This window comes from Notamacropus eugenii, chromosome 3, assembly GCF_028372415.1.
Source record: "Notamacropus eugenii isolate mMacEug1 chromosome 3, mMacEug1.pri_v2, whole genome shotgun sequence".
Classification (NCBI taxonomy): Eukaryota; Metazoa; Chordata; class Mammalia; order Diprotodontia; family Macropodidae; genus Notamacropus; species Notamacropus eugenii.
Window position 1 is genome coordinate 145,301,180 of NC_092874.1, and position 26,720 is coordinate 145,327,899.

The following is a 26,720-nucleotide window of genomic DNA, read 5'->3' on the forward strand; positions in this document are numbered from 1 at the left end:
ACTCTCTATAAGTTCTATAAACAAAAATGTCATCTGCAAAAGATGATGATTTCATTTCCTCTTTGCCTATGCTTATTTCCTCAATTTCTTCTTGTATTATTGCTATAGCTAAAATTTCTATGACTATATAAAATATCAGTAGTCTTAAAAGACATTCTTTCTCTACTCTTGAAATTATTGGAAAAGACTCTTATTTCCATATAATATAATGATTGCTCTTAATTTAGATAAGCCAATAGCTAATCAATCAATGAATTTACTATACTGTTAAATGTTTTCTTTATTCCTATATTTTCTCATGTTTAACTGTGAACACGTATTCTATTTTATAAAAAAAAAACTCCATCTATTGATAATATTCATATGATTTGAGCTTTTCTAGTTAAGAATACAGTAAACTATATTGGTAATTTTCATAACGTAGACCTTAACTTAGTAATAATAGTAGTAATGTAGTCTTAATTTCCTGATATAAAGCCAACCTAGTCATAGACTAATCTCAGTGATATATTCCTGCAGCATATTTGTAAAATTTTAATTTGAAATTTTTGTTTCAATGTTCATTAGGGTTATTGGTTAGTAGCTTTCTTTCTCTGCTTTGTTTCTTTCTGGTTTTGATATCAAGAACATATTTGTATAATTGAAAGAATTTGGTAAGATCTCTTCATTTCTTTCTTTTGCAAATTATTTAATGTGATTCATGTCCTTTAAATGAATTATATAATGAAATGATAGTCAACCCACATCTCCTCATCCTTTTTAATTATTCATTTGTAGTTACTTCTATTTCTCTGGTTGAAATTTTATTATTTAGATTAGGTATTTTTCTTTCATGCTAGATATTTTATATATTTAAAATATTCATCCATTTAAATTAAGCTCTCCTTTTAATTGACACATAGTTGAGCAAAATATTTTCCAATAATTTCCTTTATTTCTTTTTCATGTTTTGTGAGTTCTCCTTTTTGATCATTGTAATTGAGATTTTGTATTTCTGTTCTTTAAAAAATTAGTTAAAATTTAACGTGTTGGTTTAAAAATAGTACCTTAATAGCTTCTTTAATTTTTACATCAAAATTCCCCTTTTGTGTTTAATATTTTCTTTGCTTAATAGATTTTTCTTTTTACTTTCATGGACACTGAATTTATCTATTCTTTCTCTCTTATGTTGATGTTGAGATTTGAATTTTCTCTTCTGATTATTTCCAAAATATGGCAGCATGTTATCTCATTTTCACTGTTTTAATGAAATTATAGAATGTTATATGCATATATACGCTACTATTCGTGTGCATGCATGTATGTTCATATGTATGTAAAGCTTATATGCACAATACCATTACACTCCGTAAAGAATGCATTTAATAATTTTTCTTTCTGTCATTTGATTGTGAGATACTGACCCTGAAATAATGATTGTTTCCCTTACTATTTAGAGTTCATTTGAGTCAAAATAGATTGTACCATAACCCCTCATTAATAACACAGTTTACTTCTTTATGTTTTAACTGTTTTTCTAAGAAACAACATATTGATGGATACTGGAACTTAATTACAAGTTTTTATTCCTATTTGCTTGTTTCATTTCTTCTTTTTCCTTTCCTTCTCTCTCTTTCCTTCCATTGTTCCTTCCTTCTTCCCTCCCTTTTCTACATTATTTAGTATTGTGTTTTCCCCATAATATGCAAAAACAATTAAAACATTCTCTTTTAATGAAATTTTGAATTGCAGATTTCCTCCTCCCTTAACCTCCCTCTCCCATTAAGAAAGCAAACACTTTGGCATGATATAGATAGATAGATAGATAGATAGATAGATAGATAGATAGATAGATAGATAGTCATGCAAAATAACCTTTCCATGTAAATCATTCCATGAAAGAAACAGACAAAATAACCCAAGAAAAATAAAGCAAAGAAAAAGTATCTTTCCTCTGTGTTCCAGCTATCAGTTCTTTCTTTGTAAGTGGATAGCACTTTTCACCATTAAGTCTTACAGAATTGTCTTGGATCATCATATTGCTGAGAATAACAAAGTTATTCGTAGTAGATCATCATACAACATTGTTGTTACTGTGTACAATGTTCTTCTGGTTCTGCTTATTTCACTTTTCACCATTTCATGTAAGTCTTTCCAGGTTTTTCTAATAGCATCCTTCTTATCTTTACTTACAGCACAATAGTACTCCATCACAGTCATATAAAATAACTTTTTCAGCCCTTTCCCAATTGATGGACACCCCCTCAATCTCCAATTCTTTGACACCACTAAAAGATCTGCTATAAATATTTTTGTACACATAGGTCATTTTCCTTTTTGCTTTTTATCTCTTTGAGATATAGAACTATTAATGACATTGCTTGTTTAAAGGATATGCATGGTTTTATAGCCCTTTGAGCATAGTTCCAAATCACTCTCCAGAATTCTGAATCAGTATACATTAGTGTTTTAATTTTCCCACATCCCCTCCAACATTTGTTATTTTTCTTTGTCATATTAACTAATCAGACAGTTGTGAGGTTGTAGCTCAAAGGTGTTTTAATTTGCATTTTTCTCTGTAATATTGATTTAGAGCATTTTTTAATATGACTATACATAGATTTGATTACTTAGTCTGAAAACTGCTTATTCATATCCTTTGACCATATGTCAGTTGAAGAGTGGTTCTTATTTCTATGAATTTGACTCATTTTTCTATATGTTTGACAAATGAAGTCTTTATCAGAAAAACTCTTTGTAAAATTTTTTGTCACACTACAATTACCAACTATGTATTTCCCTCCATTCTATTTTCCCCGTTTATTCTACTGTCTCTTTCTTTCTCCTTTTACCCTATTTGTAAAAGTGTTTTACCTCTGACTTTTACTTCCCCCAAACTGTCCTCCCTTCTATCAGCTCTACCCTCTTCTCTTTTCCCTTCCCTTTCTACTTTCCTGTGTGGTAAGATAGATTTTTACATCTAATTGTGTATGTTATTCCCTTATTGAGCCAATTCCAAGGAACACAAGGTTCATGTGTTCCCCTCCTCACTTCCCTCATTTTCCCCTTCATTATAAAATCTCTCTCAGGCCTTTTCTATATCAGATAATTTATTCCATTCTACCTCTCCCTTTCTGCTACTCCCCATCTATTCTTTCTCATCCCTTAATTTCATTTTTTAACTATAATGATACGATCACATTCACTTCATACCTCTGCTTTCTGTCTATCCGGTATTTCTTCCTTTCATTTCTCTATTACTTTTTTTAAACCCCTGTATATTACCCATTCTCCAAGATTAGAGCTTTTTTTCCTAAGACTAACATATCCCTACACTGAAATTCCCTCCTATTCTCTTTCTTATCTTTCTGTATTCCTTTCTTTCTGCTGACTTGAATATATACCAACATCAAATGTTACATGTGTTTTGCCTTCTTTTGACTACATCAAAAGAAAATTTGTGATGTCCTTCTCCCCTTCCTTCTTATTTGTGTAGTCTACTTGTGAACTCTGTTTATATGAAATATGCTTCCCTATTCCTCCTCATTTCTTCAGTATTTTCTCCCTTCCTTTCCATTCTTATTTTAAGAACAACAACACCCTTCCTCTTTTTTCCCATCTTATTTAACTTCTGTTCTCACTTGCTGAAATTAAGGTTCTAAGGGTACATTTTTATCATCTTTATTCATATGAATATGAACATTTTTTCCTTTCTTATTTTTTAATGATTTCTCATTTTCATGGAAAATGAGAAGTTTTATTGGTTTGTTTATTTTAAATATTTATATTTCTTTTGATTCCTGGGTTTATATTACAAATTTCTACCCAGAACTGGTGTTTTGATAAAAAAAACACATGTATAAGCTTTATTCATTAAAGATCAAATTTTCCCTTCTGGTATTATACTCAAATTGGGGGGAGTGTTAAATTATTTTTATTAATAATCTATATATTTTGGTTTTTTTACTTCCAAGTTGAGTGTTCCTTTATACTTTTATCTGTCAAATCTTTTGTGATCCTGTGTCTCTTCATTACTTGATTTATTTTTCCTTTTTGGCTATTCCTAGTCTTTTCTTGTTGTTCTAGATTTTAGCTGATGAGTCCCTGGGAGTGTTCATTTTTAGGTCCTTTCAAGAGGAAGTAAATGTTGTTATCTTTCTATTTTTGCTTTGTGTTCTTGTTCTAGCAGATATGTGAAATTTATTTTTGTGCTCTCTTAAAATATTATGTACAAGCTCTTTTTGGTCATGTTTCAGGCAGTTCAGGAATTACTAAAATATATTTTCTTGGTTAGGATTCTAGATCAAGTACTTTTATCTGATTTCTTTCATTTTCTTCTATTTTTCTTTTGGATTATTTTTAATATATCTTGTTGCCTCTTGGAGTAATTTATTTCCACTTTCGCCATCTAAATTTTCAGGCAGTTTGCTCCTTAGGTAAGACTGTATACCTCTCTTGTTTTGTTTTGGGTTTTTTTTTAAATTTTACTTCCAAGATAAATTTTCTTCCGAAGTGAAATTATTTTCTGATATTTTTCCCTATTGCTCTTATTTCTTTTAGAAAATAATTTAACTCTTAAAAAAACCTTTTGTATCATTTTTCTCATAATTTTATTTGATCTTGTTTCCAAAATGTATTTTTTTTAATTGAGGCTTTGTTTATAGATATTTAGAGTCAGTTTCTTCATCTGGATTAAGCTCTTGGATTTCTCTTACAGTACAATAACTGTTTATCATGGGAGTATTTTATTGTGGTTTGTTTTGAAATTCTCCCAATCTAAAATTTTCTGTATTGGAACTCTTTGTTAGAGTCAGCCTCCATGCATTTCTGGTGAGAATTTCTGTTCTTTATATGGTCTTACTCAGTTTTTTATGTGGTATTATCATTGCATTCCGTGATGATTGTATTCTGTGATTTTAAAATTTTAAATTGGTTCTTTGTACTCTGATAAAGATGTTAGTCTGACCAGTGCCCACTGGGCTGACCTTTCCAAGCCCTTTAACCCAGATAATTGCTAGGTTACCAAACTACTGACTTAATCTTGAAGGAAATCCTAATACATCATTTCTGTCTACAGGCCCTCTCAACTAGCTGGAAAACTTAGTAAGTTAAGAGTGGTAGAGTTGTGGACTAATGGCTGGCTTATCATATGTGCTCTAGCATATTCATTTATCCCTGGGCTAAATTCTAGATATAATTGAAATTTTTGAACAAAAGGGCTTACCAGTCCAATCATACTCTGTACCAACAGGCTGAATACGTGATCCTATTTAAGGATCTGAAAGATAGAAAATGCTGGTCCACTCCTATTCCACAATTCCTGTCCTAGGTACTTGCCTGAGGGTTAAATTTGTGCTCTTGGCTTGGAAAAATAATCTACTCTTATTTCAGAGGGAACTCTCCACTTCTATGTTTATCTCTATGCCCCATCTGTATAGATAGACAAATTTGACAATTTAGAACTGAAAATCCATTTGAGGGCTACATTTTCCATATTAGCTATCTCCCCACATGGAACAAAGAAATTGATAACTGCTGAACCTCTCAAGTTTTTTGGACTATTTAGATAAGATATAAAGTAAAAGTAGTGAATACAGAAGTCTGATGTATCTATAGGCAAAATGTCACTTCTCTTACAGGATCCATGAAAAGGAACTCCAGACAACAGGCATGGCTCCTGGTATATAGGTCGTCAATATTTTTTTCATTCACACATCTTATTGCTTTTTCAATAGCAAGTCTCAAACTGGATGAGCTATGTTGAAACAGAGACTTTCAGGGGCAGAGCCAAGATGGTGGAGTAGAAACACACACATATGCAGGGTCTCCCCACACAGCCCATAAAATACCTATAGAGAGGGACTCTCAACAAATTTTGGAGCAGCAGAAGTGAAGAACAACAGAGTGGAGGAGATTTTCAGCCCAGGGTGACCTGAAAGGTCCACGGGAAACATCCATTGCACTGGAAGCAGAGCAGAGACCAGCCCAGCCTTGGCCATGCAGAGCATGGCTCATGAACAGCCCTTAATGGTGGAATTTCGTGTCTTGGAATCTCCAGTCACAGCAGCAGCAGGTCTGCAGATCCCTCAACCCACAGGCACCAAAGGTCAGTGACTGGGTTTTTTCAGCTGGCTGGGAAGGGAGAAGGGCCTTCCCAGAGGTCTGGCCTCAGGCAGCAGCCTGCAGAGGCCAAAACAGGTAGGTGGTAGCAATTCACATGGGCAGCTCCTACATCAGCCCACATACATTGTTGGATCATAAAACCTCTAAGGGCACTGAGGAGCTGAGTCTTGCCCTGGCCCATTGTAAATGCACTGAGGGAGCTGTTCTTTGTGTCACACTGAATGGCAGCCTTGCCCATCCAGCTTATCTGAAAATCAGCCCCCACTGCTGACTTGGTGGAACTGGAGGCAAGGTGGCTGTGGAGAGGTAACTATTAAGATTCTGGACATAAAAATTTCTTCATGCTTCCAGATCAGTGTACACTCTGGATTGTGCCACCTTGGAGGAACTGAGATCTTACAGATTCCCAGAGTATACCCTGCTCTTGACAGAGGACTCAAAAGTCAAGTAACTGGTTGGGAAAATGTCCAAAAAAGGGAAAAAAGTAAGACTATGAAAGGTTACTTTTTTGGTGAACAGATATCTTCTCCCATCCTTTCAGATGAGGAAGAACAAGGCTTACCATCAGGGAAAGACATAAGAGTCAAGGCTTCTGTATCCCAAACATCCAAAATAAATATTCAATGGTCTCAGACCATTGAAGAGCTCAAAAAGGATTTTGAAAATCAAGTAAGAGTGGTGGAGGAAAAACTGGGAAGAGCAACGAGAGACATGCAAGCAAAGCATGAAAAACAATTAAACACCCTGCTAAAGGAGACCCAAAAAATGCTGAAGAAAATAACACCTTGAAAAATAGGCTAACTCAATTGACAAAAGAGGTTCAAAAACCCAATGAGGAGAAGAATGCTTAAAAAGCAGAATTAGCCAAATGGAAAAGGAGGTTGAAAAGCCCACTGAAGAAAATAGTTCTTTCAAAATCAGAATGGAACAGATGGAGGCTAATGACTTTATGAGAAACCAAGAAATCATAAAACAAAACCAGAAGAATGAAAAAATCGAAGATAATGGGAAATACCTCTTGGAAAAACAACTGACCTGGAAAATAGATCCAGGAGAGACAATTTAAAATTCATGGGACTACCTGAAAGCCATGATCAAAAAAAGAGCCTAGACATCATCTTTCATGAAATTATCAAGGAAAACTGCCCTGATATTCTAGAACCAGGGGGCAAAATAAATATTGAAGGAATTCACGAATCACCTCCTGAAAGAGATCCAAAAAGAGAAATTCCTAGGAATATTGTGGCCAAATTCCAGAGTTCCCATGTCAAGGAGAAAATATTGCAAGCAGCTATAAAGAAACAATTCAAATATTGTGGAAATACAATCAGGATAACACAAGATCTAGCACCTTCTACATTAATGGATCGAAGGGGGTGGAATATGATATTCCAGAAGTCAAAGGAACTAGGACTAAAACCGAGAATCACCTACACATCAAAACTGAGCATAATAATTCAGGGGGAAAAATGGTCTTTCAATGAAATAGAGGACTTTCAAGCATTCTTGATGAAAAGACCAGAGCTGAAAAGAAAATTTGACTTTCAAACACAAGAATCAAGAGAAGCATGAAAAGGTAAACTGCAAAGAGAAATCATAAGAGACTTGTGAACTATTTACATTTCTAAGTGGTAAGACAATATTTGTAACTCTTGAAAGCTTTTTTCAGTATCTGGGTAGTTGGTGGGATTACACACACACTCACACATGCACTTACATGCATGCACTCATACACACACACATAGAAGAGAGAGAGCACAGGGTGAATAGAATAAGATGGGATCATATCTTTTTTTTAATATTTTTTTTATTTTTTAATGTTTAACAATCACTGCCATACAATTGAGATTTTATCCCCCCCACACCTACCCCCCACTATCCCCCTCCCTCCCCATGACTGCATACAATTCTGTATAGGTTCTACATATACTTTCCTATTGAGTATATTTTCACTATAGTCATGCTATGTAGTCAGACTAAAATAAATGAAAGAAATCATATAACAAATCAAAACATGATACACAAAAACATACACATACACAAACATGATCTGCTACATTTTGCGAATGACTTCCATATTTCTTTCTCCGAGTGTGGAAGACATTTTGCCTTGAGAACCACCATTGGGATTTTTTTTTTTTTTAAGAAGTTCTTGCGTTACTACGAAATTCCAAGTCTACCAGAAAAAACTCTCACACACTGTGGTCGTTGCTGCGCACAAAGTTCTGGTTCTGCTCCTTTCACTCAGCATCAGGTCATATAAGTCCTTCCAGGCCTCTCTGAAGTCTTCTTGTTCATCATTTCTTATGGCACAATAGTACTCCATTACATTCATATACCATAATTTATTCAGCCATTCCCCAATTGATGGACACCCCTTTGACTTCCAGTTTTTGGCAACTGCATAGAGTGCTGCTATAAATATTTTTGTACATGTGGGACCCTTTCCCATTTTTATGATCTCTTGGGGATATAGTCCTGGTAGCGATATTGCTGGGTCAAAGGGTATGCACATTTTTGTAGCCCTTTGGGCATAGTTCCAAATTGCTCTCCAAAATGGTTGGATGCGCTCGCAGCTCCACCAACAATGAATTAGTGTTCCAACTCTCCCACATCATCTCCAGCATTTATCATCTTCTTGTTCTGTCATGTTTGCCAATCTTATAGGTGTGATGTGGTACCTCAGAGTTGTTTTGATTTGCATCTCTCTAATCAATAGTGATTTAGAGCATTTTTTCATGATTATAGATATCTTTAATTTCTTCTTCCGAAAATTGCCTGTTCATATCCTTTGACTATTTATCAATTGGGGAATGACTTGTATGATTATACATTTGAGTCGGTTCTCTATATATTCTAGAAATGAGGCCTTTATCCCCGAGCTTAGCTGTAAAAATTCTTTCCCAATTTACTACATCCCTCCGGATTTTGGTTGCATTGGGTTTGGTTGTGCAAAAACTTCTCAGTTTAATGCAATCAAAGTTATCCATTTTGCATTTCATAATGCTTTCTATCTCTTCTTTAGTAAAAAATTCTTCCCTTCTCCATAGATCTGATAAATACACTATTCCTTGCTTCTCCAGTTTATTCATGGTATCAATCTTTATACCTAAATCATGTACCCATTTGGACTTTATTCTTGTGTACAGTGTCAGGTATGGGTCTATGCCTAATTTCCGCCACACTGTTATCCAGTTTTCCCAGCAATTTCTGTCAAACAGTGAGTTCTTATCCCAGAAGCTGGGGTCCTTGGGTTTATCAAACAGAAGGTTGCTATATTCTTTGCCTACTGCGTCTTGAGTGCCAAGTCTATTCCACTTGTCTACCTCTCTGTTTCTTAGCCAATACCAAGTGGTTTTGATAATTGCTGCCCTATAGTACAGTTTGAGGTCTGGTAGTGCTAGGCCACCTTCCCAAGCATTTCTTTTCATTAGTCCCTTTGATATTCTGGACCTTTTGTTTTTCCAAATGAATTTTGATGTTATTTTATTCAGCTCTAGAAAATAATTGTCTGATAGTTTAATTGGTATGGCACTAAATAAGTAAATTAATTTAGGTAGAATTGTCATTTTTATTATATTAGCATGGCCTACCCATGATGGGATCATATCTTAAAAAAATGAAATTAAGTGGTGAGAGAGAAACATATTGGGAGGAGAAAGGGAGAAATGGAAGGGGACAAATAATCTCTCATAAAAGAGGCAAGTAAATGACTTTTCAGAGGAGGGACAAAGTAGGGAGGTGAGAGAAAAAACATGAAGCTTACTCTCATCACATTCCACTAAAGGAAGGAAGAAAAGGTACACTCATTTTGGTATGAAAACCTATCTTACAATACAGGAAAGTGGGGGAGAAGGGGATAAGTAGGGTGGGGGGGATGATGGAAGAGAGGCCAGTGGGAGGAGGGAACAATTAGAAGTCAACATTCTTGGGAAGAGATAGGTTCAAAAGAGAGAACAGAATAAATGGGGGGCAGGACAGGATGGAGGGAAATATAGTTAGTCTTATACAACATGACTATTATGGAAGTCATTTGCAAAACTTCACAGATATGGCCTATATTGAATTGCTTACCTTCCCAAAGGGAATGGGTGGGGAGGAAGGGATGAAGAGAAGTTGGAACCAAAATGTTTAGGAACAACTCTTGAGTATGTTCTTGCAAGTGGGAAGTAAGAAATACAGATAATGGGGTATAGAAAGTTATCTGGCCCTACAGGACAAAAGAGAAGATGGGGACAAGGGAAGGGAGGGATGTTAGAAGGGAAGGCAGATTGGTGATAGGGGTAATTAGAATGCTTGGTGCTTTGGAGTAGGGGGAGGGGAGAAAAGGGGAGAAAATTTGAAACCCAAAATTTTTTTGGAAATGAATGTTGAAAATTTAAATAAATAAATTTAAATAAACAAAAAGAAAAAAGAAATAGAGACTTTCAATCTGTTTTTTAGCAAACTGGTCTCAATTACTAGTCTTACCGTAAACAATGAATTGTTTTTAGTTTGAAAGGAAGTATTTAATGTAAACCTTATGAGGTATGTGTATTGTTGTCCATATAGGTTATATATACCCAATATAGGTTCTTTCTAGATTTGCTTCATGGATAGGTGTATGTAGATATCTCTAGTGTTTCTTCCAACCATTGTTTTCAAGGAAGACTGATTTCTATAAAGAGGAGAGCAGAAAATTGGTGTCAGAGTCTAGAAACTCTACTGCCCTTCCTTCTCCCCAAATGATGTTCAAGGAGAAATAATTTTAATTTGAAGCTGCCCTTCCGATTGCTATATTTTAACAAAGGAGTTCTGCAAGTTCTCTATAAAGTCTTAACTCCTTTCCGGCAAAATGTCAGTTACACAAAGACCACATATACAACTAGCAAAAAGAAACAAACAATAAACAGAGAAGATATAGAGGATATATAGAGAATAAACCAAATAACGAGTGGAGTGAATCTAATCTCCCACGTGGAGTGAGGTAACTCAAATGAAGCAAGGGTGAGTTTATAGCGTAGTGAGCTGAGTATAGAGACATGACCAAGATAGTGACCCCTCTACATGTTAGCTTCTCCCTACAATTTTTTTCTTCCTTCAGGAATTTCTCCCTGAAAACAATCTGGAACCATGTTCCTCTCCTTTGTTGAACAAATCCAGAATTCTGGGATGAAGATGAACTTGTTAAGTAACAAAAATGAGGGATAACAAATTGATAGCCTGAGGGCTCCATTGATATTCTTAGGATGTCAAGAGAAAGAGAGGAAGAACATTGGGGGAAGGGATAAAATGTGATAAAATAAGGGTGGACAAATGCAGCACAGGATGAGAAGATATGGATGAATTTTTACTGGAAACAAAGATGGTGGCCATAGGGAATTAATTAAATTAGTGAAAAAATGAAATTATTTGAATGTTTACTGCTTTACTCTTAAAACTATTAGAACAAAATGGGTTGTATTGGAGAATAATCAATTATGTCCATGGGAAAGAGAACTAGAAAAAAAAGGTGGGTAATCTGTTAGAAATATGAAGATTTTTTTCTATTTCCATTAAGTTTGAACTAATAGCCTAATAATATGAATATTCAGAATCGTTACAATTCCATAAACAGAAAACCCTATTAATTACAAAACTAAAACCAAAAGGACTTTGTAGCTACTTCAGTACAGTTGAAAAATCATAATTTCAGCTCCCTTTGTGTTCTTCCAGTACCTGAATGTCTGGACTAAGAGAGCACTTTGGTTTGTGTCCTAGTAATTTGTAATTTGATGGAAGTTTCTGGTGCAGTCACATTTGAAACAGAGTTTTCTAAGTGTGTAGGGTGGGAAAAGAGAGGAGGGAGCCCTTTGTGTTCCTCGCCAATAAAGACTTCATATAATAACTGAACATTGCATTTTCTCCTTTGTAACAGCTGTGCCTTTTGCCTCACAATACCCCAGAGGAACGATTAGAACATGATAACAACCAACTTCCTGCTGTTCTGTATTGCTTTCATACACTAATTACAAGAGAAGCAGCAAGATCTGTTTTTCATCAAACTTTGCACATCAAGAAAAAAAAGAATTTAGATTCACTATTTTATAGTCTCTGCTATAGGAAGGAGTGAAGGAGAAGCTTAGAAGCAAAATCAAAGGAAATGCTCCTAGAAGCAGAAAAACTGTTTAAGAGCTGTTATGCTATCTCTTATTTCAGAAGGAAATTATGCTCAGAATGGGGTAGGGGGATTGAATGTTCTTAGTTTTTTGGGTATAATGAAAAATAATTATTTTTAAACCATAGGTGTTCTTGTGGGTATAAAATTAGAGAAATGGCATGAATATTTTTGCTTCCTAAAGAATTATATATTTACTCATAAATATATAAGAATATTTAATTTCATACAGCAATAATCATGGGGCTGTTAGGTGGTACAATGGATAGACTCATCTTTCGAAGTTCAAATCTTGCCTAAGACACCTGTGTGATCCTGGGCAAGTCACTGAATTCGGTTTCAGTTTCCATATTTGCAAAATGAGGTAGAGAATGAAATGGCAAATTGCCCCCATATCTTTGCCAAGAAACCCCCAGATGAGGTCATAAGGAGCCAGACACAACTGAAAACAACTAAGTCAACAATAGCAATAATGATGATCTAAAAACCTCATTTTACTTAAAAAAAAACATCCTCTATGATTTCTTTGGAAAGTTATTAAAGATATTATTCAAAAACATTTCTTGTGACACAAAAGTGATATATATGTGTGTGTGTGTGTGTATATATATATATCACATATATATGTACTTATACATATGCATAATAAACATGTTGCAACTATATATATACATGCTCACATACACATACTCAACTAACCATACCAGAAATTGACTGATATATCTTTCTTTAAGGAAAAAATGTTTATTGCTTGTGATTTATTTTATTATAATTTTTATTGAGATTATTAATTGCATATTTTCAGTTCAGGTGTATAATTATTTCTCAGAGGAAATTTCAAACCTAGATATTGTAAGATTAATTCTTCATTTTACTGAAGCATTGTCTTTATATTATTAAGGTATATACACATTAAACTAAAATGGAGACATTATTTTCCATCATTTTATAGAAACTGCTGAGTAGAAAAAGGTACATTGCCATTTTGAAACAACTTTCAGTGTTAATCATATTATTTTTCTATTAAGCCCCAGGTGTGTAATAATATTTTTAGAATTTGAATACAAATTAAACAGATTAGAGAGTGTGAGGAGGATAGAATAATAAAGCATTATAAATATGTAAAATACACACAGTAAAATATTCCCTTAAAGGATAAAAGACTATTTGTATTTTCATATATGATTAAACTTTATATAATCAGAAATCATGGGATTAACAATTGAAAAGTGAAAGGTACTATAAATATTATCTAGTCGATCTCCATTTTACAAATGATGATCTATTTATCTGTTAAATGGTTTTAACTGAATAAAAAGTAAACTCCTACATGAAACATAAAACATCTTAGGAATTTTTTTTTCTTTTCCTCCCCTCAACTCAATTAAAAGAGCAAAAATGGCGTTGGTAAATCAATTCTTAGTTACTGAACCATGAATCCACTCCAGTCAGTTGCTGAGAGTAAATCTCAAACTTGTTATGTGCAATGTGTAGGAATTTCTCATATTCTTCTTTGATTCTTATTTTGTATACACTCTAGATCAATTATTAAGCATTTATTTAGTGCCAACTGTATCCTAGGTAGATCATATCATAGGGTAGCACAACGGATAAAGTACTGGGCCTAGAGTCAGGAAGTCTTGAGTTCAAATGTGGTCTCAAAACACTTATTAGCTGTGTGACCCTGGGCAAGTCACTTAACTCTGTTTCCCTCAGTTTCCTCATCTGTAAAATCAGCTGGTGGAGAAAATGGCAAACTACAGCAGCATCTTTGCCCAGAAAAGCCCAAATGGGATCATGAAGAGTTGGACACAATTCAACAACAACATATGCCAGGTGCTAGGGATATAAATGCTATAAATGAAACAACCCCACCTTCTAAAGAACTTACACTCCAATAGAGGATAAAGCATGGGCAGAAAGTGGGGGTGTGGTAGTGGAGTATTTTTGTGCTCACTTGAGGCAGCCTTTTGGTTCAGCAATTAAGAAAATTAGCAACTTCTAACATTTTATTGGTACCCCACAATTTAAATAGCACTGGTAAAGAGGATTTTTAAGGAAAAAGAAAGGGGAGAAAAGCAAGTCATAAGAGAGAAAATAACAATGAAGACATTTTGCTAGAAACAAGTATAGAAGACAATGGTGTTAGCCTTGTTCAATTCAGTTAAAAAGCCCAGAAGGGAGGATGGTAAAGCCTCATCGTGTTTGAAGTCTACTAATTCAAAATTAGATGTTATTGAAATAATGACTATAAAATGACAAAAGGACTTACAATACAGAATAAACAAGATTAACAGGAAATTTGTCTAAATTTTCAGAGAAGAAATTTTTTTTTTTTTCAAGCTCTACAAACTACTTTAAAATCATCTCCTAAACTGATAGGCTCATTAAGAATCATTTTCACTAGAGTAAGTTGCATCAGGACATCTACCAAACAATGTTTTCATAATTCCAGTTACTACCTATGGTCAAAACTAGAATTATTTTTACATAGTCCACCATTCAGACATTCTATTAATTGAGAATTTCTTTCTTCTCAATTAGTGAAGATATAGAATGTATTGGATTGAATACGATGTCTAACCATAAAAAGTTATTGATATCCTTAGAGAAAACTCTGCATGGAACATTCTAAACCAGATCAAAACTTTAAGAAAATATGTTCCAAAATTATATAGTAAGAGTCTCTTGCACTAACGGAAAAGTGCCTATGTTTTTTTGATGTTACCCTTTTGGTAATTCTATATCCTCCTTCCTTTGAAAGACCTTTGTTACTGGATGTTTCTTCTTTTACCTTCCTGTCAGAAACCCCAAAGGTTCACTTTTTCAGATAATGACATTTCTGTTGCTAAAAAAAGGCAGCATATCTCCGAACTGCCAAAGGAACAATTATGAGTTCTAGCTACAGAGACATCAATTTTACAAAAGTGAAAAGTTTACCTTTTGTCTCCGAAGTACAACTTATTCAGAGTAATAAAGTATGACATTTTATTGGGGGTAGACATGACCTTAAAGGTATGCAAGAGCATCCTATCATCTGAATGGTATGCTTCAAGGCAGAGTACATTGGAAAGAACTCTAGCTTTGGAGCCAGAGGATTGGCATTCAAATTGTATTTAAGAGGACTATGTCCTCTGTGCCTTTGGACCTACCTGTCCCTCAACTTCCTCATTTGGGAAAATGAGGAAGTTGGGCTAGATAAACTCTAAGTTACTTTCCAGCTATACATTAATGATTTTGCATCTGACTGCTGCCTTTCTACTCTACTATCAGTCCAATTCATTTCACTTTCTACTTTGCTTCCTTTTTAAGATAAGGGTTGAGAAACTAAATGAGGCCTAAAATCACCATGACCTATAGGAAAAGGACGCATATGTACAAAAATATTTATAGCAGCACTTTTTGTGGTAGCCAAGAACTGAATATTGAAGGGATCTCCATCAGTTTGAGAATGACTGAACAAATTGTGGTATATCAATGTAATAGAATACTATTGTGCATTTCTTATGAAATGAGAAACAGGTGGACTTCAGAAAATCCTGGAAATATTTATATGAACTGATGGTGAGTGAAGTGAGCAGAACCAGTAGGACATTGTTTCCAGAAACAACCACAGAAAGAGAACAGATTTTGATAGACTTAGCCCTTCTTGGCAATGCAAGGATCTAAAATAATTCCAGAGGACTCATGATGGAAAATGCCACCCACATCCAGAGAAAGAACTATGGAGTCGAAATGCAGAATGAAGCAGACTATTTTCTTTTTTGTTTTACTTTGTTTTTTTTCTTTCTCATGGTTTCTTCCATTCATTATACTACTTCTATGCAGTATGACTAATGTAAAAATGATTAACAGAAATGTATGTGCAGAGGCCATAGCAGATTGCATGCCCTCTTGAGGAAGGAGGAAGAGAAAACTTAAAACTTATGGAAGTGAATGTTGAAAACTAAAAATAAATAAACTGGGGGGAAAATTACCATGACTTGAGAGGTAACGTGGTTGTATCATGTAGGAATACAGGATTCAGAGATGGAAGAATTCTTCAAGATCATTTAATACAACTTATTCATTTTATAGATAAAGCAAAAAAGTCCCAGAGTGGGTGAGTGACTTGACCAAGTCTCCACAGGATAGTAAGTTGCAGAGCCAGGTCACAATTTGAAGTTCTTTAACTCTAAATGTTATTCTCTTTATATTCTACCTCCATTACCTCTGCTGCACCACCACGATAGACTTCCAAATTGCTAGTGGGTCTTCCTACACAAGCATATCTTTCATCCTGTGGAACTTTTAATGATTTAATTATCAATCGTTTTGAAGTTAATCAGTCTCCCTATCAGTCATCATCATCACAATCATCATTGTTAACTTGATCTGGAAATTTCTGCCAAACATTCTTGAAGGTAGACTTTGAAGCCTTGATAATCCATAGGAGAATTGTGATTACAAAATATACTTTGTAGAATTGCCCAGGCTGAGGAGAGTTCATTGTTTTTTCTGTTCATTTTGCAAGATTCACCCAGTCGCCTTGATACTAATTTCCAAGCTATACTCCATGGGCTATGCCTGGGGGTTCTTTGAAAGACTGAAACAGAGGGGGAAAAAATAGACTTTCTGCATCATTCCATATAGTCCCTGACTGTTCACTACATTGGTGGATTGTGCTTCTGGAGCATGTGCAGCAATGGGAAAGATTCTAGAAGTTATGAAATTTATAAACCATCATATTCCCAAGGGAGAGTTACAGTGTTTGAAAAAAAGTGGTAATGTCTTTTAGTTCCTGTGGAGATTTATGCCTTACAGACTTATATACATGCTTTTACTTGTTAAAGTTCAGCAGACCCAGAGAGACATCTACTAGGTCTATATTCCAAAGAGATTTCTAAAAAAGGGTGGTACCTATATAAGCAAAAATATTTATAGCAGCTTTTTTTGTCATGGACAAGAATTGGACATTAAGGCATTACCTATCAACTGGGAAAAGACTGAACAAAGTTGTGATTTATTATTGTGCTAGAATACTATTGTACTATAATAAATGACAAGGATGATGTTTTCAGAAAAACCTGGGAAGACTTACATGAATACATGAAAGTGAAATGAGCAGAACCATGGAAACACTGTACACAGTAACAGCAATAGCGTAAAGATGATCAACTGTTAAAGACTTACCTACTCTGATCAATATAATGATCAAGACCTAAGGCCCCTTGATGAAAAATGCAATTTACCTTCAGAGGAAAAACTAATGAACCCTGAATGAATATTGAAGCATACTTCCTAAAAATGTCTTTATTGTTACTGTTTAATTTGTCTATTTTTTTCTTTTGTAACGTAGCTTATATTAGAAATGAGTTTTGTGGAGTATAGAAAAAGACTCACTTTTGTGTCATGCTCTAGGATGTTTGGAGGTGGCAGGTTAGCCAGAAGTCTCTTTCAGGGAGTGAGCCATACACATTTAACAGCAAACATCTCAATATGAAGCTATACTGTTTATCAGGGCGCCCAACTCTACCATGTAATGTGCTCAAATTCAAGTCTCCTACCATCATGTTAGATTGTGGGCTGGATATGACTTCCACACTTATTTTTTTCCCCTTACCATTGGTTCAGAGTCCTAGGCTGTCCAATCTTCCTGGCTGGGCTTTAAAGGATGGAAATACTTTCTTGGATAAGGAACTAAAGGAATGCTCAGGCCATGTATTTGTAGATTCAGTGTCCAAGTTCTGTTTACCCTAGACCAAGGTAATAGATCTGTCTACAGTAGATGTGATCCTCATTTGAAACTATCACTGCCTGATGGTGTTACCTTACATCACTGTGCACACCGGTTTTACTGGGACAGGGTATGCTGCAGAACCTATTGTGCAAATCGGCAGGCTTCTTATGGAAGAAGTGGTGAATTTCACCGAACTGGGTGCCAAAGTCTCAGTCTGCCTCCTTGTGGAAGAATAAGGACATGCAATAACTGCTGCCTGCTCCCCTCAAGGATGCAGTGGAAGTTTCAACATGAGGAAGGTGCTACACGATGCATGAAGTGAATTCTGCTCTCAGTAAAATCCTGCTTGTGGGCTATTCTGAGAATATTGAGCTTTTAGGTACAGTACAGGTGGCTCCCCTTAGCTCTGGCTATGTGCTTGGAAGTTCCAACTGGATTATTCAGTCGCATTACCAGAAAGCTTCCTATGTCTCTGGTTCTTCCTTGCTTACTACACGTTCCCAGCTCATGGACCAAGCCTCTCTCAGAAAGAGTAATGTCCTCATCCTGACAGGACTAACCCAGATCCCAACAGCAAATCCTGATGGCATGGTAGGAGAGTTTTGCAGTGATTTGACTGGCAGTGCAGAATGGTGGTAATGTACTGGTCCCCTGCTGCCCATCCACAGTGATGTATGACCTCTTAGAATGCCTCTACCGGTACATTGACTCAGCCAGCCTCTTCAATATCCCCTTCTACCTCATTTCTCCTATTGCCAACAGCTCACTTGAGTTTGCCCAGATTTTTGCTGAATGACTTTGTCACAAAAAACAAGGTGTATCTCCCAGAAACCCCTTTTCCTCATGCAGCTCATTTAGACCAACAAATTGAAGCACTATTCCATCATCCAGGGAGACTTCAGCAATGATTTTAAACAGCCATTTGTAATTATTACTGGGCATCCCTCCCTCTCATTTGGAGATGTTGTACATTTCAAGGAACTTTGGGGAAAATCTAGTCTCAACACTGTTATATACACAGAACCTGACTTTTCATATCTAGATGCACTGGCTCCTTAACCTTTGGCCATGAAATGTATCTACTGTCCTATCGATACAATGCTGACTTTTATTCAGGTGTCAAAGCTGCTCAAGGAAGTAAAGATGAGGAAACTCAGGCCAGAGAGGAGAAGGGACTCACCTAAGTTCACAAAGCCCCTCCATGTGGTGTGTCCTGAGCAATATACCCAACTTCCCCTTGCCCAGCCATATCGTACGGACCTAATGATTGATTGCCAGCCCCCTGCAATGTCTTATTTCTGTGCAGAGGTACTCACCCTGCCCTTTAAATGCTGCTATGAGAAGATTGAAATCATTCCTGAGCTTGCAGATTCATTGGTGCCCCTGGAGATTAAGCCTGGCATTTCCTTAGCAACTGTTTCTACTGTGCTGCATACTAAAGACAACAAACATGTTCTTCAGGTTCCTCCTAGGCCCATCCAGCCCCCAGCCAGCAAGAAGAGAAAGCGAGTTAATGCTGACATCCCAGACTGTAAACTTCTGAAGCCCCTCCTCAGTGGCTCCATCCCTGTGGACCAATTTGTTGAGACTCTGGAGAAACATGGCTTCAGTGATGTGACCATGGACTCAGCTAAAGGACATATTAACCTCCTCCAAGAGGCCAAGACCCTTATCCAGATTGAAGATGATTCAACCCATATCATCTATGACAATGATGAAGTTCTCAGGATCCGGCTTCAGGACCTCAAGCTAAAATCCTATAGAAATACTGAATTAAAGGATCACACTAGATTACAGGTCCTTTCTGCCTCGGTGAATCAACAGCATGACCTACAACATAGGTAGAACTGAGAAAGCAAGTACAGGCCACTCATGAGGAATCCTTGATCCCACGCTGCTCTCTTGTTGATGCCACATGGCTCAGAAATCGCTGCAGAGTGTTCATCTTGTCTTTCTCCTTGGTTTTTAAGAAGGTCCTCTTTTATTCTCAGATCTGGACTTGACTTGAGCACTGGGGAAGATGGGTGTCTTTGAGAGAAGCAGTTTGGGTTTAATGCACAGAAATAGATCTCCCTGGATTTCCACCACTGCCTCAGGGAGATATCTTTGGTTAAATTCTAGACTTTTTTTCCAGTTTTGATCTCCAAGTAATCCAGCTATAAGGAAACTGTTTGTTGATTGTAGTAATTTGATTGTAGTGCAAAGGCAGTTCTTAAAGACTTTGCTGGGTTAGTGGGAAGGTGAGGTGTCTAGACTGACTTTTATTTATTTTCAGGGCTTTGCTTAGCTGGGAAAGGGGAGCTAGTCTGTTTGCCAGTATTTGTTTGCTTCCTTTATTTCTGCCTTCCCCAGAGAACTGTGAGTCAAAAGATGGCTCTTCAAGGAAAGAGCAAAATAAAGCACATCAATGTTTATTTAAAAAAAAAAAAAAAGAAAATGAATTTTGTATGACTTCACCTGTATAATCAATATCAAATTGCTTGCCTTCACAAGAAGGGTAAGAGGGAGGGAAAAAATATGTAACTCAAATTTTTTTTAAATGATTGTTTTTTTAAAAAAAATGTAATTGGAAAATATTTAACAAAAAATTAAAAATATATTTTTAGCTAAGCAGTAGAATAAAAATGACTTTTAATGCTAAAATTCAGTTAGCAGAGTCAGAATTAATAAATTTACATTATACTGTTCACCAGGGAATGAAAGATAAAATTGCCACCCTATAATGGATGGCAAATTCTTAATTATATATGGCAATGAAGGATTAAAGCTGCATGGATAATTGGAATCTATAAGTAATCTGAAAATTCATTTTAGTCAAGGAATACAAATAATTCCTCAATGTAAGCCTTTTAATAAAACTATAAGCAACAATAGTTATTGAATTATTTGAATTTTATGTTCTCTCTTTTTTTTTCCAAATAATATTAAGATTATTAACAAGTAGTCTTAGCAATGATATAGAGGATGACATATAGGAATCAATGGGAAGGAGGAAGCAAAAGTCAAGAAAGAAGAGGGTTGTCCCCATTGTGCAAACTATAAATAGTTTAAAATGATGCTTTAAGCATTATTATTCATGTGAGGTGGAGCCAAGATGCCGGAGTAGAAAGATGCATATACTCTAGTGCTTCCCCCACAGCCCACAAAGTACCTGTAAAAAATGACTCTCAACAACTTCTAGAGCAGCAGAAGCAACAGAACAACAGAGCGAAAGAGGTTACCAGACAAAGATAACCTGGAAGGCCAACAGGAAAGGTCTATCTCATGGGATGCTGACCAGAGCAGAGCCTATCCCTGGCCACATGGCACTGGATGGAACAGGACCTGAACAGACCTCTGGGGCAGAGTTCCCAGCAGGGAAGATCCCAGATCTCTCATCCCACAAGTGACCAAGAAAGCTCCAAAAGTCAGTGTGGGAGGGATTTCCCAGCTGGACAAGAGGGGCACAGGGTGCTTCCAGCAATAGGCTCAGGTGACAGCAGCAGCAGCAGCAGCATACTGCAGACAGCTATGATGGCTGGAAGCAACCTGGGTCCATTGTCTAGGCAGCTCAGCTTAAAGCCTCTGGCAGTAGGGAACAGTTGATCTAAACCTCAGCCCTGAGTGATGGCCCAACCCCCACCCAAAGCCCCAGGGAATTGAGCAGCTGAGTCGAATCTCAGCCAGTACTGGGGAGAGGAAGGGTAATAGGACCCTTCTCTTGACAAAGGATTCAGAAGTCAAGTACCTGGCTGGGAAAATGCCCAATTGCATGTAAAAGCAACTTTAACACTTTTTTTTTTCAAATTTTGAGTTCAACCCTCTCTCCCTTTTTCTCCATCCCACCTCCATTGTAAAAGTAAGCAGACTGGCATAGGTTATACTTCTGCAGTCATGTAAAACACATTTCCATGTAAATCAGTCTGAAAGAAAGCACAGAAAAAAAAAACAAGAAAAATAAAGTAAAGAAAAAGTATCTTTGATCTGTATTCAGACTCTATCAGTTTTCTCTGGAGATAGCACTTTTCATCATAAGTCTTACAAAATTGTCTTGGATCATTATATTGCAAAGAACAACTAAGTTATTATTAGCAGCTCATCATACAATATTGCTGTAAGTATACAATATTCTCTTGGTTCTGCTTATTTCACTTTTCATCAGGTTACGTAAAGCTTTCTAGGGTTTTCTGAAAGCATCCTACTCATCATTTCTCATGGCACAATGGTATTCCATCACAATTACATATAACAGCTTGTTCAGTCATTCCCTAATTGATGGACCTCCCCTCAATTTCTAATTCTTTCACACCAATAAAAGAAGTGCTATATAAATATTTACATACATTTAGGTTCTTGTCATTTTTGCTTTTTTAAAATTAATTTATTTGGGGGCGGAGTCAAGATGGTAGAGTAGAAAGACACACACACACACACAGGCTCTCCCCACACAGCCCATAAAATACCAGTACCTCTCTACAGGGACTCTCAACAAATTTGGGAGCAGCAGAAGTGGAGAAGAACAGAGTGGAGGAGATTTCCAGCCTAGGGTGACCTGAAAGGCCCACAGGAAATGTTGGTTGCACCAGAGGCAGAGCGGAGCCCAGCCCAGCCCAGCCTTGGCCTCATGGTGCAGCAGTACTCTGGGAGGAGGACACATCAGGGGCAGAATCTCCAGTCTAGTAGCAGCAAATCCCCAGTCCCAGCAACCCACAAGCACCAAAGGTCAGTGACAGGGTTTTTTTCAGCTAGCTGGGAAAGGAGAAGGGCCTTCCCATAGCTCCAGCCTCAGGCAGTGGCCACAGAGGCCAAATCAGGCAGGCAGCAGCAGTTCCCACAGCAATGTACAGCTGCTCACATCCAGTGTTGGAGTGTACAAACCCCTGGAGGCACTGAGGAGCTGAATATTACCTCAGCCCTGTGTAGAGGTCCTGAAGGATCTGATCTTTATCTGACACTGAATGGCAGCCCTGCCCATCCAACTTCTCTGAAAATCAGTCCCCAATGCTGACTTGGCAGAACTGGAGACCAGGTGGCAGTGGAGAGGTAACTGCTAAGATTCTGGGCACAAAACACAGGGATACACATAGGGTAAAGGTAAAGGGTTGGAGCAGAACATATTATGCTTCAGCCAATGCAAAAAAAAAAAAAAAAAAAGGCAGTGGTAGCAATCCTAATCTCAGAACAAAGCAAAAGCAGAAATAGATCAAATCAAAAGAGATAAGGAAGGGAACTATATTCTACTAAAAGGCACCAACAACCATGAAGCAATATCATTACTAAACATAAAGGCTTCAACTGATACAGCATACAAATTCTTAGAGGAGAAGTTAGGGGAGTAACAGGATGAAATAGGCAGCAAAACAATATTAGTGATGGACTTCAACCTCCCTCTCTCTGAATCTAATCTCAAAATAAACAAGAAAGAAGTTAAGGAGTTGAATAGAACTCTGGATAAGGTGTATATGATAGATCTCTTGCGAAAACTGAATGGGGATAGAAAGAAATATACCTTTTTCTCAGCAGTACATGGCACATATACAAAAACTGACCATTTACTAGGGCATAAAACTCTCACAATCCAGTGAAGAAAGGCAGAGACAGTCAACACATCCTTCTCAGATCATAATGCAATAAAAATTATATGTAATAAAAGGCCATGGAAAGATACAATAAAAATTAGTTGGAAACTAAATAATCTAATCCTAAAGAATGAGTGGGTTAAATAACAAATCACAGAAACAATCAATAACTTCACTCAAGAGAATGAGAATAATGACACAACTTACCAAAATTTATGGAATGCTGCAAAAGCAGTTCTTGGAGGAAGTTTCATCTGATTGAATGTCTACATGAATAAAATATACAAAGAAGAGATCAATAAATTAGGAATGCAGCTGAAAAAGCTTGAAGAAGAACAAATTAAAAATCTTCAAGTAAATACCAAAATAGAAATACTGAAAACCAAAGGAGAGATTAATAAAATTGAAATAAAGAAAAATTTTGAACTAATAATACTAAAAATTGATTTTATGAAAAAACCAGTAAAACTGATAAAACTTTGGTCAATTGTATTTTATAAAAAGAAAGAAAATCAAATTGCCAATATCAAAAGTGAAAAGTGTGAACTCATCCCTAACAAGGAGGAAATTAAAACAATAATTAGAAATCACGTTGCACAAATGTACACCCATAAATTTGGCAATCTAAGTGAGATGAATGAAATATTTTTAAAAGTATAAATTGCCCAGATAAACAGAAGATGAAGTTGAATACTTAAATAACCCCTTCTCAGAAAAAGAAATTGCACATGGTATCAATGAACTCCCTAGGAAAAAATCACCCTGGCCAGATAGATTTACAAGTGAATTCTATCAGAAATTTAAAGAACAGTTAATTCCAGTACCATATAGACAATTTGTGAAAATTGGTGAGGAAGGAGTCCTATCAAATGCTTTTATGATACAAATGTGGTTCTGATTCCTAAACCAGGAAGGGGCAAAACAGACAAAGAAATTATAGACCAATTTCTCTAATGAATGTAGATGCAAATTTTAATTTACTTGCTTATTTATCTTTTTTAAAACAAAAGAAAACGATCTGTTTCATTCTGTGATTGAATTCCATAGTTCTATCTCTGGATGTGGAAGGCATTTTGTCTTGAGATTACTAGGAATTTTTTAAGTCCCTGCATTGCAGTGAAGTACGAAGTCTAAGACTTCAAATTCCTTGCACACTGTGATTGCTGTTGTGTACAATGTTCTTCTGGTTCTGCTACTTTCACTCAGCATCAGTTCATATAAGTCTTTTCAGGCCTCTCTGAAGTCTTCCTGTTCATCATTTCTTATAACACAATATTATTCCATTATATTCTTATACCACAATTTATTCAACCATTCCCCAATTGATGGGCCTCCCCTTAACTTCCAGTTTTTGGCCACCACAAAGAGAGCTCCTATAAATGTTTTTGTACATGTGGGACCCTTTCCAATTTTATGATGTCTTGGGGATACAGTCCTAGAAGCAGTATTACTGGGTCAAAGGGTATGTATATTTTTGTAGACATAGTGCCAAATTAGATGCAAAATTTTAAAAAAAGATATTAGTAAAAAAAATACAGCAACTTATCATGAGAATAATGCATTGTGATCAGGGAGGATTTATGCCAAGACTACAGGGCTGGTTTAATATTAGGAAAACTGTCAGCATTATTGATCATATCAACAAAAAACAAAGAGAAATGATATGATTATCTCAATAGATGCAGAAAAACTTTTTGACAAAATGCAACACCCATTCCTATTGAAAACACTGGAAAGCATAGGAATAAATAGAGATTTCTGAAAAATAATAAGCAGTGTTTACCTAAAAACCATCAGTAAGCATTATATGCAGTGGGGATAACCTAGATGTATTTCCAATAAAACCAGGAGTGAAACAAGCATATCTGTTATCACAACTGTTATTCAATATTGAACTAGAAATATTAATTATAGCAATAAGAGAAGAAAAAATAATTGAAGGAATTAGAATACACAAAGAATAAACTAAGATATCACTCTTTGCAGATGATATGATGATATACTTACAGAATCGTAGAGAATCACGTGAAAAATTGCTTAAAGTAATATGCAACTTTGGCAAAGCTGCAGGTTACAAAATAAACCCACATTAATCATTTGCATTTCTTTATGATACTAACAAAACCCAAAAGCAAGATATTGAAAGAGAAATACCATTTAAAGCTAAGAGAGACACTATAAAATATCTGGAAATCTACCTGCCAAAACAAACCCAAGGACTATATGAATACACTTACAAAACATTTTTCACACAAATAAAGTCAGATAAAAATAAGTGGTAAATCATCAATTGCTTGTGAGTAGGCCAAATGAATATAATAAAAATGACAATTCTATCTCAATGAATTTACTTATTCAGGGCTATTCCAGGCAAACTACCAGAAAAAATTTCTTTAGAGCTCAAATTTACTTATTCAGTGGCATACCAATCAAACTATCACACAATTATTTTGTAGAGCTAGAAAAAATAATATCAAAATTCATCTGGAAGAACAAAAGATCCACATTATCAAGGGAATTAATGAAAAGAAATGATAGGGAAGGTGACCTAGCCTTACCACATCTCAAATCATATTTTAAAGCAGCAGTTATCAAAAACACTTGGTACTGGTCAAGAAATAGAGGGGTAGACCAGTGAAATAGCTTAGGAACTCAAGACACAGTAGTCAATGAATACAGCAATCTACTGTTTGATCAACCCAAAGACCCCAGTTTCTGGGTTAAGAACTCACAAAAACTCCTGGGAAAACTGAAAAACAGTGTGGTGGAAATTGAGTATAGACCAGTTCCTGACAGTGTACACAAGAATAAAATCCAAATGAATACATGATCTATATATAAAGACTGACACTATAAACAAATTAGTGTAGTAAGGAATAGTGTATTTGTCAGATTTATGGAGAATGGAGAAATTTGTCACCCAGCAAGAGATAGAGAACATGATGAAGTACAAAATGAATAATTTTGATTACATTAAATTGCACAAACAAACCCAATGCAACAAAGATTAGGAGGGAAGCAGAAAACTTGGAAAGAATTTTTGCAATTAGTATCTGTGATAAAGGCCTCATTTCTAAAATATATAGTGAACTGAGTCAAATGTACAAGAATACAAGACATTCCCCAATTGATAAGTGGTCAAAGGATATAAACAGACAGCTTTCAGAGGAAAGAATTAAATGAATCTATTTGCCATATGAAAAAA

The 26,720-nt window shown here is 35.8% G+C and overlaps 1 pseudogene; it reads left to right on the forward strand.

The window, feature by feature from the left end:
* Nucleotides 1–17,716: 17,716 nt before the first annotated feature.
* On the forward strand, nt 17,717–19,802 carry LOC140531906 (integrator complex subunit 9 pseudogene; annotated as a pseudogene).
* The last annotated feature ends 6,918 nt before the right edge of the window (nt 19,803–26,720 follow it).